At 34.1% G+C, this 14,382-nt stretch overlaps 1 pseudogene; it reads right to left on the reverse strand.

Annotated features, from left to right (window-relative positions):
* Positions 1-5,138: 5,138 nt before the first annotated feature.
* LOC110799478 (wall-associated receptor kinase-like 1) lies at positions 5,139-8,186 on the reverse strand (annotated as a pseudogene).
* Positions 8,187-14,382: the final 6,196 nt, after the last annotated feature.

Consider the following 14,382-nt stretch of genomic DNA (forward strand, 5'->3'; position numbering starts at 1 on the left):
ACCAATTTAATCCCGTAATTTTTTCGTCCATCTCAATTTAATTGTCATACTTTTTTTTTATAGCTTGAGTCATTAATATTTTATTACATTTCTCTTCTCACTACTAGAAGTTATGGTCATAAATCCTCTAATATTCAATTAAAACAAAAATTCACTATCTTCCTTAATACCTATTTTTCTATTAAACTATAATAGTAAGTTTACAATAACTTAGCACATAACTCTTTGAAAAGTCTATTGCGATGATTAAATGGGGATAGGGTGAGTACTTTAACGAGGAAGTAAAAATCATATGATGTGATATACATGCAAAAACATAACACAGCAAAAAGACAAAATAGAGAAAGGACAAAAACTTTTATTTTGACGTGCGTACATAAATAAAATAGTACATAAAAAACGAATAAATAGCATATACAAAATAATAATGGTAGTCCCTCTGTCCCTTAATACTCGCACCGTTTTGACTTTTTGCACTATTCACATAATTCACTTTGACCCTATTTTATTTATAGTATATGAAAACAAATGTTAGTATATAATATATTGTTGGCTTTATCTTAATATATATTTTCAAAATATTAATATTTTTATAAGTTTTATAATATGTAGTTAGAGATATTGGTGGTCAAAGTTGTACATTGGCAAGCGTGTCCAGTCAAAACGGTGTGAGTATTAAGGGACGGAGGGAGTACATAAATAAGAAAAAGGGTATGTACGTAACCCTGTTATTTTGACGTGCGTACCTCTGTGATGCCGTTGCGCTAACCTCGTACTTTAACTAATGTCTTGCAGTACATATATATAAGGTGCACCCGTTGTACACCCAAGGGTATTTTTATGTTAATTGGTGCCTTGATGGTCCCTTTCATATTTTTTTCTCATATATAAGGGGAAAATATGAGAGCGGAGATGCATAATATACACGGAGACACCTTAAGTTATGTACTGAATATCTTGAAGGAAGACGAGGTTGTCTAGGCCGCTGGTCACCAGCGACAAAATCATCCATACCAACCCCAAAAAAAAATATCGAAAAGATGGTCCACCCTTAAATAAATGTGTAAAAGTGTTGCGAACTTGTTATATATATACTGTCAACGGTAATATAAGTATAGTCATTGTTTTATATATACTGTCATATTAAAATACCGTCACAATCACCAAACAAAAAGGAAATGAAATGAAATAAAAAAAAAGTAAAGGGACCACTTAAATGAATGGGTAAAAGTGTTACATAATAAATGAATGGGTAAAAGTATGTTTACGAAGTGTTATATCAGTATTATCATCATTTGCATAAATACTGTCATTAATTGTTGTATTAGTTACTGTCATTTTTATCCATACTTTGCATTTTATTTGACTTTTCAACGCATTGAGTGGAAATACCATTTTACCCCTAGATATGAATGATTTTGTCGTTGGTAGCCAGCGGCCCAGACAACCTTAACATACTTGTATTAGGGTAGAGGAATTTACTGGAACAAAAATGATAAAGGTCGCAACATGCGACCTTTAAGCCGTGTCACAATGGTGACATGGCATGGTTATGTGTCATGAACGTAATTGGAAACTACAATTTATAGATTTTATAACATATTATTCATGTTACAAATAAGGTAGGAAAATCTTAATATATTCTAATTTATAAATTGAATAATGTAATTTTTTATTCCAAAAAAATATTTTTAATTTGTATAGGAAATAATACTTTAACATTATTTATATGATATAGGAAATAAATATAAAAATTACATTTACTGATTTATACTTTAGAAAATAAAATATTAGGAAAAGGTATTTGTTTCAGTCAATTACCTTTTTCATTCCTGTTTATTGGTTTATTGGTTTTGGTCTTCTCTTTTAATAGCGAATAGTTATCATCAAGCTAATTATTTAAAAAAAAATAAAAGGGGAATTGGAAATTTTTGGATGAATTAATTGTAGATCGATTAGGCTATAAGTGTTGCATAAATGTTTTCCAAAGATTTGAGTGAGAAAATTATCATTTAGAGCATACAGAATGACATAATTAATCTAGAGTCAGAAAAATCTTAAAAACAAATTTGACAATTTGGGTGATATAAATCGTCATTCTGCTATGGTAATCTGCTAGTTTGTCAAAGAAATCGACAAATTAGAACTCCTAATTGGTAATATGCTACACAAATTAGTACTATTGATGTTATTGTTGAGTGCCCTTTTTCCCCTTTATAATGTGTTGCTAATCTGTTATCAAACGACTTAAACTTAAACTTAATCTTCTCTAGTTGGTAGGAGCATTTAGGTTAGCACATGGTGGGTTTTGCATATTAAACTTTGCCCATAGTTACCCTTTTCAGATCTTCCTCGGACATTCATCATAGCCTAAGGAATGAACTAGTATCATCAATACTCCGTATTATACTTTCATCATTACTTAGAAGCTGATGGTTTATTATCTACGTTGTTAGAGCATTAATAAGGGGAGACTCTTATTTTGGTGGCTCTTAGTCTCTCTCCTATGTCCACATAAGCTTCAACTCCAAATAAGAGCCCCTCCCAAAAATTGTGGAAATGGACCAACTCTTAACACTAGCTCTTTTAGAGCATCAACACTAAGCTTACTCTTATTTGCCCCCTCTTAATCTCTCTCCTTGTCCAACTCATCACCATCTCTTAATAAGAGTTGCCCATGAAAAATTCCAAGAAATAGACTAACTCTTATTTGCTACCTCTTAAATACCCTTTTACATATTTTTTCTTTTTTAAAAAAAATAAAAAATGAAAAAACAAACACAAACCTCCACCTCAACCCCCTCTTATTTTCTAAGAGCTACCTCTTATTTAGAGGAAGTCACAATCAACCTCTAAATAAGAGGGGGCTAAGAGTTACTACATTTTAGTTAAGAGTTAGCTCTTAAAGAGAAAGAAAATTTAAGAGGGGGCTAAGAGTTGTCTATTATTGATGCTCTTACTCTCTTGCCCTCTTTTTTTATTTTATTTTTATACAAAAACAATGATGTGGCACTAGCTCTTATTTATAAGAGCTAGCTCTTATTTCAGAAATTTCTCTTACAATCTCCAAATAAGAGACTCCCATTACACACCTAAGAACTAGCTCTTATTTTTTCTCTCTCCTTAAGAGTCATCTAAGAGACTCCCCTTATTCATGCTCTTAGTATTGTAAATGCAGACTATGATGTATTTTTAAAATTAAATTGATGTACTTTAAATTAAATTGATGTATTTTTAAAATTAGACCAAAATATATTATTATATTAATGTTTTTATTTTTTTAATTGGTAATTTACAAGATTAAAGGAAATATATATTTACTATAAATATATTAAATATTTGTTTCCTTCTTTGTAGCGATCACCTTATTTACATATTTTCAATAGTAAAAATATTGCATTGATAGTAAAAATAAATTGATGACGCGTAGCCTACGTAGCGTCTATATGTACCAATTAAACTCCGACACATAAGATTGCGACAACTAAATGTTGTCGCAACTTGCGACCTTTATCATCGTCCTTACTGGAATACAATCATTTTTCAAAGACACAAAACTAATTAAAAAACATTACTATTGGAAATTTCGAAGAAAGGGTCTCTCAACTGACAAACTCTATAGCTCATCATAATTAAGGATTTGATCGATCTCTATGACTTAAAAAGTATAGTCAACATATAATATTAGCTATTTCCGGACGTAGCGAATTAATATTAACATGATTACATAACGTTACTTTTGAGTCCTAACCAACCCACTCTTTGATTCAATATTAAACGTACACCTAGCCACCTAGCTAAAAGCATTAACATTGGGCTGACCTTTTCAAACTTTTGCGTAGAACAAGTCCTTTACTTAGCTCCCAAACTAATACGGAGTAAATTTTTCTTTTTCAATTATCACTTTTACACATCACCGCAATTTAAATGGAGTAGAATGTATAACGAGTATTGTACTTCTGAAAATATAATTGGTTATGTAAAACAAAAGGTCTTGCGCGGACAAGGTGTACAATAAATTTATTGTACACTAAGATAACTTTTATGTAGTTTTTTGTAACTTTAACCTACTTTTCTGTAACTTTTATATTATAAAATTAAAAAATTGTTAGATAAACATTTTAAGTGGTTAAATAATTAATTTATACATTATTAGTGATTTTGAAGAAATATTTTGTATTAAAATAAAAAAAATTATCATTAAAAAATAGATAACTTTTACATATATAAATGTAACGTTTAAGTATTTCGAGTCAACTTTTACTCCGGTGTACAATATTTATTGTACACCCATTATAAATAAGAATTTGGGATGTAAAAATAACATGTCATTACGTTAAAAGACCACGGAGTATTGTTCTAACAAAAACAAAAGAATTACTTTGTTATTTTATCACATAAATATATTTCCTCTATTTTTTGTTAAGTATAAATGACGTAAATTTGATAGTCAAAATAGATTATATAAATGGTGTCAAAAGTCAAACCGTGTTAACTATAAAAGAACAATTGAAGGGAATTACATATTTCGTCCATTTGTAAATATACTTGGAACGTTGGTCACTTTCACGCATGACAATACAAAATTTTGATCGTTAATATCTTAAATTCTCTTCGGCAAAATTTTTTAAAAAGTTGATATTTTGAAAATATTTATTGAGGTAAATCTAACAAGATCTCACCTAATTATGATTTATCTGACATATAAATCATCAACAACAGTTGTAGAACAACGCGTCTCCTGTGAGACTAGTCACACCATAAACTTGATGGTGTGACGAGCGCGAAACCAATACCGTACCTCCCCTAAAACTATAAAAAAAAGTAACAGATCTAAACTATAGAAGTAACAGATCTAAACTATAGAAATAACATACCTAAACTAAAAAAGTACCTCCTCTAAAATTATATAAAAAAAAGTAACATGTCTAAACTATAGAAGTAACATACCTAAACTAAAAATGTACCTCCCCTAAAACTATTCCGTATAAAAAAAAGTAACATGTCTAAACTATAGAAGTAACATACCTAAACTAAAAAAGAACCTCATCTAAAATTATAAAAAAAAGTAACATGTTTAAACTATAGAAGTAACATACCTAAACTATAAAAAGTACCTCCTCTAAAATTATATAAAAAAGTAATATGTCTAAACTATAGAAGTAACATACCTATATTCGCAAGTGTAAACTGGTCTCACCATCACCATCAGTTGATGGTGAGGACAGTATCATACAAGAATTTGGGGTTGTATTGTGAATAATTTAAAAAGCTCAAATATTGCGATTATTTCTAAACGGATGAAGTATTAGAAATTCAATTAGGGAAGGAGCTTTCAAACCTGTGATTCATTTATACAAATCTTCGATTTTTACCGTGAGACCAAGACTATCATTCGTATAATCCATGAATGGTAAATTAGCATGGATCATCAACTAAAATAAGCGGAAGTATAACAGTGACGGTTTTTAATGTAGATGCCAATATATTTTATTTGAAATTATAAAGCTGCGAACTAATGATAGTACTACTCCGAGAATCGAACTCCTTCCAGCTGAATGAAAGCTGGAAAATAAAAATTCTTGTTCTATTGGATGTTCAAGAGTCATGTCAATCGAAGAGGATGACGCTTCATCTTGCTCGTCGCTTAAGGTTGATTGGTTCTTTGTCAACCCATGTTGCAAAGATGACCTTACAGTCTCTAGTTCAGCCGCGACTTCTTTCATAGCTGGTCTTCTCTTTCCATCCAAGTTGAGACATCTTTTTGCAAGACGAGCAACAACCATTATATCCTCTTCTTTTCCTTCCCTTCCTTTATTACTCGAGCATCCAATATAATGTTTGATTTAGTAAAGAATCTTTCATATGATCGAGAAACCATCCCACAAGACCCCTTTCTTCATCATCAACCAAACCGGTTGCTTTTTGTCCACTCAATAGCTCTACGATTACCACTCCAAAGCTATAAACCATCACTCTTATCAGAAAACTGGTTGGACTGGAAGTACCCTGGATCTAAATAACCAAAAGTACCAACAACACGGGTTGTGATATGGGTTTGATCCACATTAAGTGACTTTGATATCCCAAAATCTGATAACTTTGCTCTGTACTTGTTATCTAGGAGGATGTTAGAAGATTTGATGTCTCTGTGAAATATAGGTATAAGGTATGATGAATGCAAATATGCAAGAGCATTAGCTATGTCTGTGGCTATATGTAAGCGCATTTCCCATGTAATTGGGAAGTAGTCTTCTTTTGTAACATGGATATTTTGAGAAAGAGTTCCATTAGGTACATATTCATAAACCAACATAGGAACCTCTGTCTCTAAGCAACATCCTATTAGCTTAACCACGTTTCTATGGTTGATTTTTGATAGAATTACCACCTCGTTGATGAACACATTCATTTGGCTTTCATCAACTACCTTGGACTTTTTTACAGCAACGAGTTTCCCATCACTCAACATGCCTTTATAAACGGTACCCTGCCCTCCTCTTCCTACTATTCGATTTTCATTATACTGATCGGTTGCCTTTTCTAGTTCATCTGAAGTCAAAACTCTAGTATTCTCAACATTGTTGTTATCTTCTGAAGACATTTGTTGTTTCAATAACAGACCACCATTTCTTTCGAAGTTTTTAGCTTTGATTCTAAGGTTTCTTCTTCGTTTATGCAAGTTGTACAACCAATACACACCAAGTAGTGCAAGTATCAGTACAATGCTAAGCCCTAGTCCTGCACAACATATATATACTTTGCCAAATTAGTAGCGCCTTTCTTATATTCACTCATATCAATTGACAATTGTCCAAGTGACGAACCTAGACAAAAAGATGACTACAGGAAGACTCACATTCTATATGGAGAAGCCAATTAATTTTCTCACCTCTGTATAGTGTTATATCTTATATTCCAAGATTCATAATTTCAATTACATATTCATAGTAAGAGTTGAACCAAAACTATACAGTAGTCTTTACTTGTTTAAATTATAGGTTGATGAGTTGAAAAACTTACCAAGTCCAACTGCTAATGTTGTAGTGTTCACCTTTTCTTCCTTTTGAGGACAACCAAAGTTATGATTTCCTAGAGAGATGCAGTCTTCCACGCAACCCTCACATCCTCTAACAACTAGAGAGTATATACAAGTTAGTAGGAGGAATTGAGATCATACACAATGAACATTAAGATTAATATCCTCGAGCAAAAACAAATTATAAACTTGTCAATTGTTAATACCTTGGCAACCATAAGGAAGATAAGGATTTCCATCATAGAACTCTCCTTTGCAACGACATACGTATCCTCCGGCATCATCAGCACTTGCAGCTTTGTTAATACAAGTTGAATTGGCATAACTTGGCGAATTTATAGGCAAATCAGTGACAGTCCACTCTAATACAACATGGGCTGGATCACATATATTTTGATAGTGCATAAGATTTTTACTCTTATTGGCTATCCAATTGGTGTCAACCAAAACTGCTCTAGTACATGCATCTTCAACAATACGATTACTCCCCATACTTACAAGCTGTAAAGAATAATAATCAACCGAGGATGATATTGAAGTCTGACAACATCCAACTCCAAAACAATCTACATCTTGCTCAGTAGAATTAGTGACACAGACCGCGGCACATCCAGCAATCGTTTGGTTATTCTTGTCTAGCAAGAATATACCACCTCCACAACCGTTCACCAATAGTACATTACGCTTCTTTGAGAAGAGAAACGGACTCCCTGTCAAATTATCTGAATTTCCCATCAAGAGTGTTCTAGGATTTCCATCTCCTTGACAGATTCTGTAGCAGGGAACTACATAGACCAAACTTCGTTCCCCTTTGGACGGATCCCAGTTTATTTCCAACCCTGTAATACTCAATTTCTTCAAATTGAACGAGTCTTCATATGGACACTCCACTTCGAACCAAGGATTGTGATAGCAGTTGCGACCAATGCCGAAGGGGTAAGGACTAAGGAATGCTCACATTTCCGCAATGATCCTTACACCCTGACTTCGCTACGCGCGGCCGAGCTGTCTCAACCGCTGTCATTACCAACAGCAGCCATGCTGCCATGGACAGGACTAGCAATGCTTTTACATACATGATATTGTCAACTCTGATCAACGACTAAATTAACGCTGATATATGATAACAAAATCCACACCTAAAACCCCTTTTAATAATGACAAGCCAACTAATTAATCATAATTCAATGACCACATGATAAACATCTTTCCTAGTCAGATACACAGTATTTAATTTGCAAGTTTCACCATTAGCCAATTAGGTGCCAAAAGTCAAGGACTCAAAGTTCACTAGTAATTTCGCGACAGAAGCCTTAATACGGAGTATTCTATTCCTATATGACTATCTCTGTGTATTTTCGCCTTATATTCTTTCTTTGGTCCATGTTCTTTGTATTTTACCTTTATATATATACTCCCTCCGTTCCTTAATACTCGCACCGTTTTCCTTTTCACCACTCCCCACCTCTTACACATTTCCCACTAACAATATTAAAAAAAATACCCCAGTATCAACTAACACCATTAAATTAACAAGTCAATTCAAATATCTTAAACGAGTATTAAGGGACGGAAGGAGTATTTTTTTTGTTATAACTAGTTGTTGGATCGTGCGCTAGCCCCCAAGGTATACAAAATTATTTTTGTAAAAATGTTACTTAAAAGCTAAGAACTTACAATTTATGGTAAATGTTAGAAATGAATGTTAAAGTTAGATGTTGGATTTACATGTAACAGGAAATAGAAACCATATGCGTTTTAATTGATAGTTCGAAGGTACAATATATAGGAAATTATACCCAAATAAAACAATACATTTTGTATAGCAATGGAAGGGTGAAACATAAATGCTCTATTGTTAAGAATAAGACAAAATAAAACAAAGAAGGAAATGAAGGGCATGCACGTAAATGCACTATTGGGTGAATAGTAATCAAAGTATGAAGCTTTATAAGTGTTAGGATACACGCGGACACATAAAATTACACAACAACCACCCAAAAATATTATGCTCTATCTTCTCTCTACTTTTTCTCTCTAAATATCCTTACTTACTTAGGCATCAAAAGGAATATTTCGAGAGGAATATTCTTGTTTTGCTGGTCGGAACATCAGCTACTACAGCCAACTAGGTGAAGCCATTACAAGATTGTTGCACAACTGAATGCATAACTTATTTCCTAGATTTTAGGGAGGTTGTTAGAGCTGCAGGAGAAGAGCTTCTTTAATGTTGTATTATTGCTTGTATGGGATGATCATAGGCATTGTTGTGCATTGCTTTATTGTTGAAGTGTAGGACTGCAGTGAGAATAAGGTTAGCAGTTGTAGTAGGAGAGTGTACACCAACAAATAAAAATAAAAACCATTAAATTATAAAATTCAGACTAAGGTGTGCGTCGTGAGGGATGGAACACTTTGAGCAACTTGCATACTAATCTTGTTATTTGAAATGGTCAACAAGACAATTCGCAAAATATCGTCTACAAGACAAGTCCGGATTGTTGTATGAGGATGACTCGTCATAATTCTGATTTTTTTTTTTTCAAAAACTACCCCATTCAAATTGAGAACTTCTTTACAAATTACTTCTTCAATCCCTAGTGGTTAAGAGTTAAGGGGGCGTTTGTTTTGAGTGTCGGTAATGGAATAGATCGGAAACAAATAAGAAGTGGACGGTAACGATTACGTTATTGTTACGAATTTGTTTGGTTGATCCAGTGGAATGTGAAGAATCTAAGAGAGTTTCAGAATGCTAGAGAGAAAATAGTTGAAGAAAACTTGAATTTACTGATTAAGTTTCTTGGCTTGGAAGAGAAGCCAACATTGCTTTATATACAAGCAAGCAACTAACCCTAACTAACTTGCAACAAACTCACTAACAAACTTTTGTAAAAATGAAAAAGATAAATATAAATATCATATATCCTATACTCCCCCTTCAAGCTGGACTTTAGACACAAGTCCAAGCTTGGCAGATAGAAACTGATGTCGAGAAGAAGCAAGTGGTTTAGTTAACAAATCTGCAAGTTGTAGGGCACCAGAAACATGAGCAGTTTCAATGAAACCATCCTCTACTTGCTCACGAACATAATGCATATCCCTTTTCAAGTGTTTGGTCTTGTCATGAAACATGGGATTCTTGGCAAGATGTTCAGCAGAAGTATTATCACACAATAACTTAACAGGCAATGAAATGTGAACTTGAAGGTCTTCAAGTAATCCCTGAATCCAAACAAGCTCACTGGCAGTACTTTTTAAGACATGAAGAGCAGCCTTGAGATGAGGAACTCTTGGAGAATGAACAAATTGACTGAGATGCTGCACACAGTAGGACAAATCAGGTCTTGTGATGCCTAGGTAAAGCAATCTACCAACAAGCCTTCTATATACATCAGGATCATCAAGCAAAACCCCATCAGCAATGGACAATTTTAGACCACATGAAAGAGGAGCTGGTGCAGGAGTACATTCTTCCATACCAGCATCAATTAGAATGTCCTGAATGTATTTTCTTTGAGAAAGAAAAATACCATTATCAGTTCTGTGGATTTCAATACCAAGGAAATAAGCAAGCAGGCCAAGATCCTTGATTGTAAAAGCAGTGTCTAAAGCAACTTTCACTTCTTCAATTTGAGCCTTTGAAGTACCAGTAATCAATATATCATCCACATAAACCAAAATCACAAGAAATTCTGCATCATAAGTCCTTGTAAACAGAGAATAATCCTTCTTAGATTGCTGAAAGTTGAGAGAAATCAGAAATTTGTTCAATTCCTTGTTCCATTGCCTAGATGCTTGTCTCAAACCATATAAGGATCTCTTGAGTTTACAAACTTGTCCAGGCTGAGCTTTAAGATAACCAGGAGGTGGCTTCATGTAAACCTCCTCATCAATATAGCCATGTAAAAAGGCATTATTGACATCCAGCTGATATAGTGGCCAACCTCTTACAGCAGCAAGTGCAATGACAATCCTCACAGTAGCTAATTTAGCAACAGGGGAAAAAGTCTGAGTAAAATCCTTTCCTTCCACTTGCTGATAACCAATTGCCACTAATCTAGCTTTATGCCTATCTATAGTGTAATCAGGATTGAGTTTGGTTCTGTAAACCCACTTAGAGCCAATTGCTTTCTTATCTTTGGGTAACTGAGTAAGTTCCCAAGTATCATTACTCTCCAAGGCTTGAATTTCTTTATCCATAGCAGTTAACCAGTTAGCATCATGTTTAGCTTGATTGTAATGCTTGGGATCATTGGGAGACTGAAACACAGTAAAAGCTAATGATTCCCAAGTGTCAAAGCTATTGAATGCCAAATCAGTTAACCAAAGATCATCACAATCATTGTCAAGAGAGCAGTCTTTTACAGCAAAAGAAACAGATTCAGAAGAAGAAGTGTCATGTCTGTGTGGAATATATGCTCCAACAAAGTCTTTGAGAGCAGTTGAAGGTTTAATTGTTCTGGAACTTTGTCTGGTAACAAGAGTTGGAACAATAGGTTGTATGATATTAGGAGACTGATTAAGTTGAGTATTAGGAGAAGTAATGTGAATTTCAGGTTCAGTATTGTGTGTTGAACCAGAACTATGAGAAGAAGAAGAAGAATTGGGAGCAAAATGTAAAGTATTTTGAGATGAATGTGGTGGAGAAGTGTTTAAGGATAAAAGTGGAGATTCAGTGGGAATATGATTCTGTATATCAGAAGAAAGATCAACAGAATGAGAATTGGCTTCAGAACCAAAATGAACTGTTTGAACAGGTTTCAAAATATCAGGATTATGTGTAGGTTGAGATTTGTATGGAAATACATCCTCAAAGAAGATGACATCTCTAGAAACAAAGACAGTGTGTGTATCCATATCATAAAGCTTGAAAGCCCTATAACCAGCAGGATAGCCTAGGAAAATACACTTCCTAGTTCTAGAATCAAACTTATCTTTTTTGACTTGAGTGTTGTGAGCAAAACATAAACAGCCAAAGACCCTTAGTGTGTCATATACAGGAACACTCTGAAACATAACCTCAAATGGAGTTTTCCAATTCAACACCTTAACTGGAATTTTGTTTATCAAATGTGTGGCTGTAAGTACACATTCTCCCCAAAACTTCTTAGGCAATCCAGCATGAAATCTTAAGGCTCTAGCTATTTCAAGAAGACTTCTGTGTTTCCTCTCAACCCTACCATTTTGTTGAGGAACATAAGGAACACTTTTTTCATGTATGATACCTTTACTAGCAAACAAAACTCTGCAAGAATCTTTCACTACTTTAGTTCCATTGTCAGACCTTATTCTTTTTATTCTTTTGTGATATTGAGTGTCAACCATAGAGATAAAATCTGCCACCACCTTTTCTACTTGCATCTTGTTGTGAAGCAAAAAGGTCCATGTAACTCTACTATGATCATCCAACACAGTCAAGAAATAAGCTGAACCATCTAAATTTCTGATCCTATATGACCCCCATAAATCCAGATGAATCAGTTCAAAACATTCAGATGCTCTACTGTCACTCTTTTTGAATGGAAATCTATGATGCTTTGAATGAAAACAAACATCACAATTATATTCAGTAAATCCTTTACAATATGTATCATCAACATACTTCATTTTTGACAGAGAAGGATGTCCTAATCTGGCATGTAAAAGATCTAATTTATTCCTGTTATCCATTTTAGACTGAAACATACTAGTAGCAGTCTTATTTGGCAAAACACCAGTATTTACATGAGTATTACCATCCTGTACTACAGTAGCAGCTGTGTTTCCACTACACTTAAGATCTTGAAGATCTGTGTGTTTAGCAAAATAGTAAAGACCTTGAGTCTTGTTTCCAGCACCAAGCATAGCTGAACTAGAAGGGTCCTGGAAAGAATACCCATCACCAGTAAATATAACATGAATGCCAGTTTGTTCAATCAACCTACCAACAGACATCAGATTGTGTTTGAAACCTTTGACCAATAACACATTTGACAAAACCAGTTTATCACTAAGAACAACATCACCAACTGTGTCAACATTCAATTGTGTTCCATCAGGCAAGCCAACTTTAATTGTCTTTTGAAGTGGTCTCTTGTTTATCAAAATACTCTCATCATATGTCATATGATCACAAGCTCCAGAGTCCACAATCCCTAATCCACAATTAAGCATTTTATTCACAGTGCAGTTAAAAGAGTGAGAAATGATACCTGCATAGTTTGCATAAGAACCAGAAACTCCAGAAGTATCACCATACTGAACTTGCTTGCCTTTCATTGCTTTCAAAACCTCTTGGCAAATTGCATTGATCATTTCATTGTTCACAGAACCAGCAGAACCATTCAACTGATCATCAAGAGGATTATCTCCAACATCAGCAGCTGAGTTTACATTAGCAACAAGTCTGCTTCCATTTGCTTGATACTGTGACCCTTTTGAGGCCTTAATTGTGTTGTACCAATCAGGATAGCCTATGAGCTTGAAACATTGATCCACAGTATGCCCCTTACCTTTGCAATGTGTGCATATCTTGTGCATTTTTTCTTTCTTTATCTCTTTCCAGTCTTTCTTTACACCAGCAAACCTCTGAGATTGATCGCCTTTGTATGATTGAGCAGCCATAGCACTGCTACTCATAGCACTAGCCTCAACAGCTGCACCACTGACTTCTTTCTGCTTCTCTATTTGTTGAGTGATAGCAAAAACTCTGTTTATACTTGGTAAAGGATCCATGGATAGCACATTTGTCACAGTTCCTTCAAATCCTCCATTTAACCCTAACAAAAACTTCATCATTCTATCTTCTTCTTCAAACTCAGCTATTTTCTTCAAGATTTGGCAACTACAGCTGTTCAAAGCACCACAAATACAAGTAGGAAATGCCCTCAAACTCTGCATTTCTTCCCACAGCTTCTTCAACTTACCATAATAGGTAACAATAGTCATATTATCTTGTTTTAAACTATCAATTTTCTTCTTCAGTTGATAGATCAAAGGTCCACTGGACTGTCCAAACCTCTCATTTAATTCCTTCCATAATTCTCCAGCATTATCAATGTATCCAAAATCATCTGCTAACTCATTGTTCATAGAGCTTAAAATCCAACTCACTACCATGAAATCAGCACGTTTCCACTTACAATAATCTTTGTGATTCACAGCAGGTTTGATAATTCCTCCATTCACAAAACCTTCTTTGTTTTTAGCTATCAATGCTCTCATAACATTCCTTTTCCATCGCAAGAAATTCGAACCATTGAAAACAGCAGAAACTAAAGAAGAAGTTGGACTGTCTGAATTAGCTATGAAATAAGGATCAAGATTACCTCCATTTTCACCATTGTTTTGGTAAGAATCTTGAT

This window comes from Spinacia oleracea, chromosome 2, assembly GCF_020520425.1.
Source record: "Spinacia oleracea cultivar Varoflay chromosome 2, BTI_SOV_V1, whole genome shotgun sequence".
Taxonomy (NCBI): domain Eukaryota; kingdom Viridiplantae; phylum Streptophyta; class Magnoliopsida; order Caryophyllales; family Amaranthaceae; genus Spinacia; species Spinacia oleracea.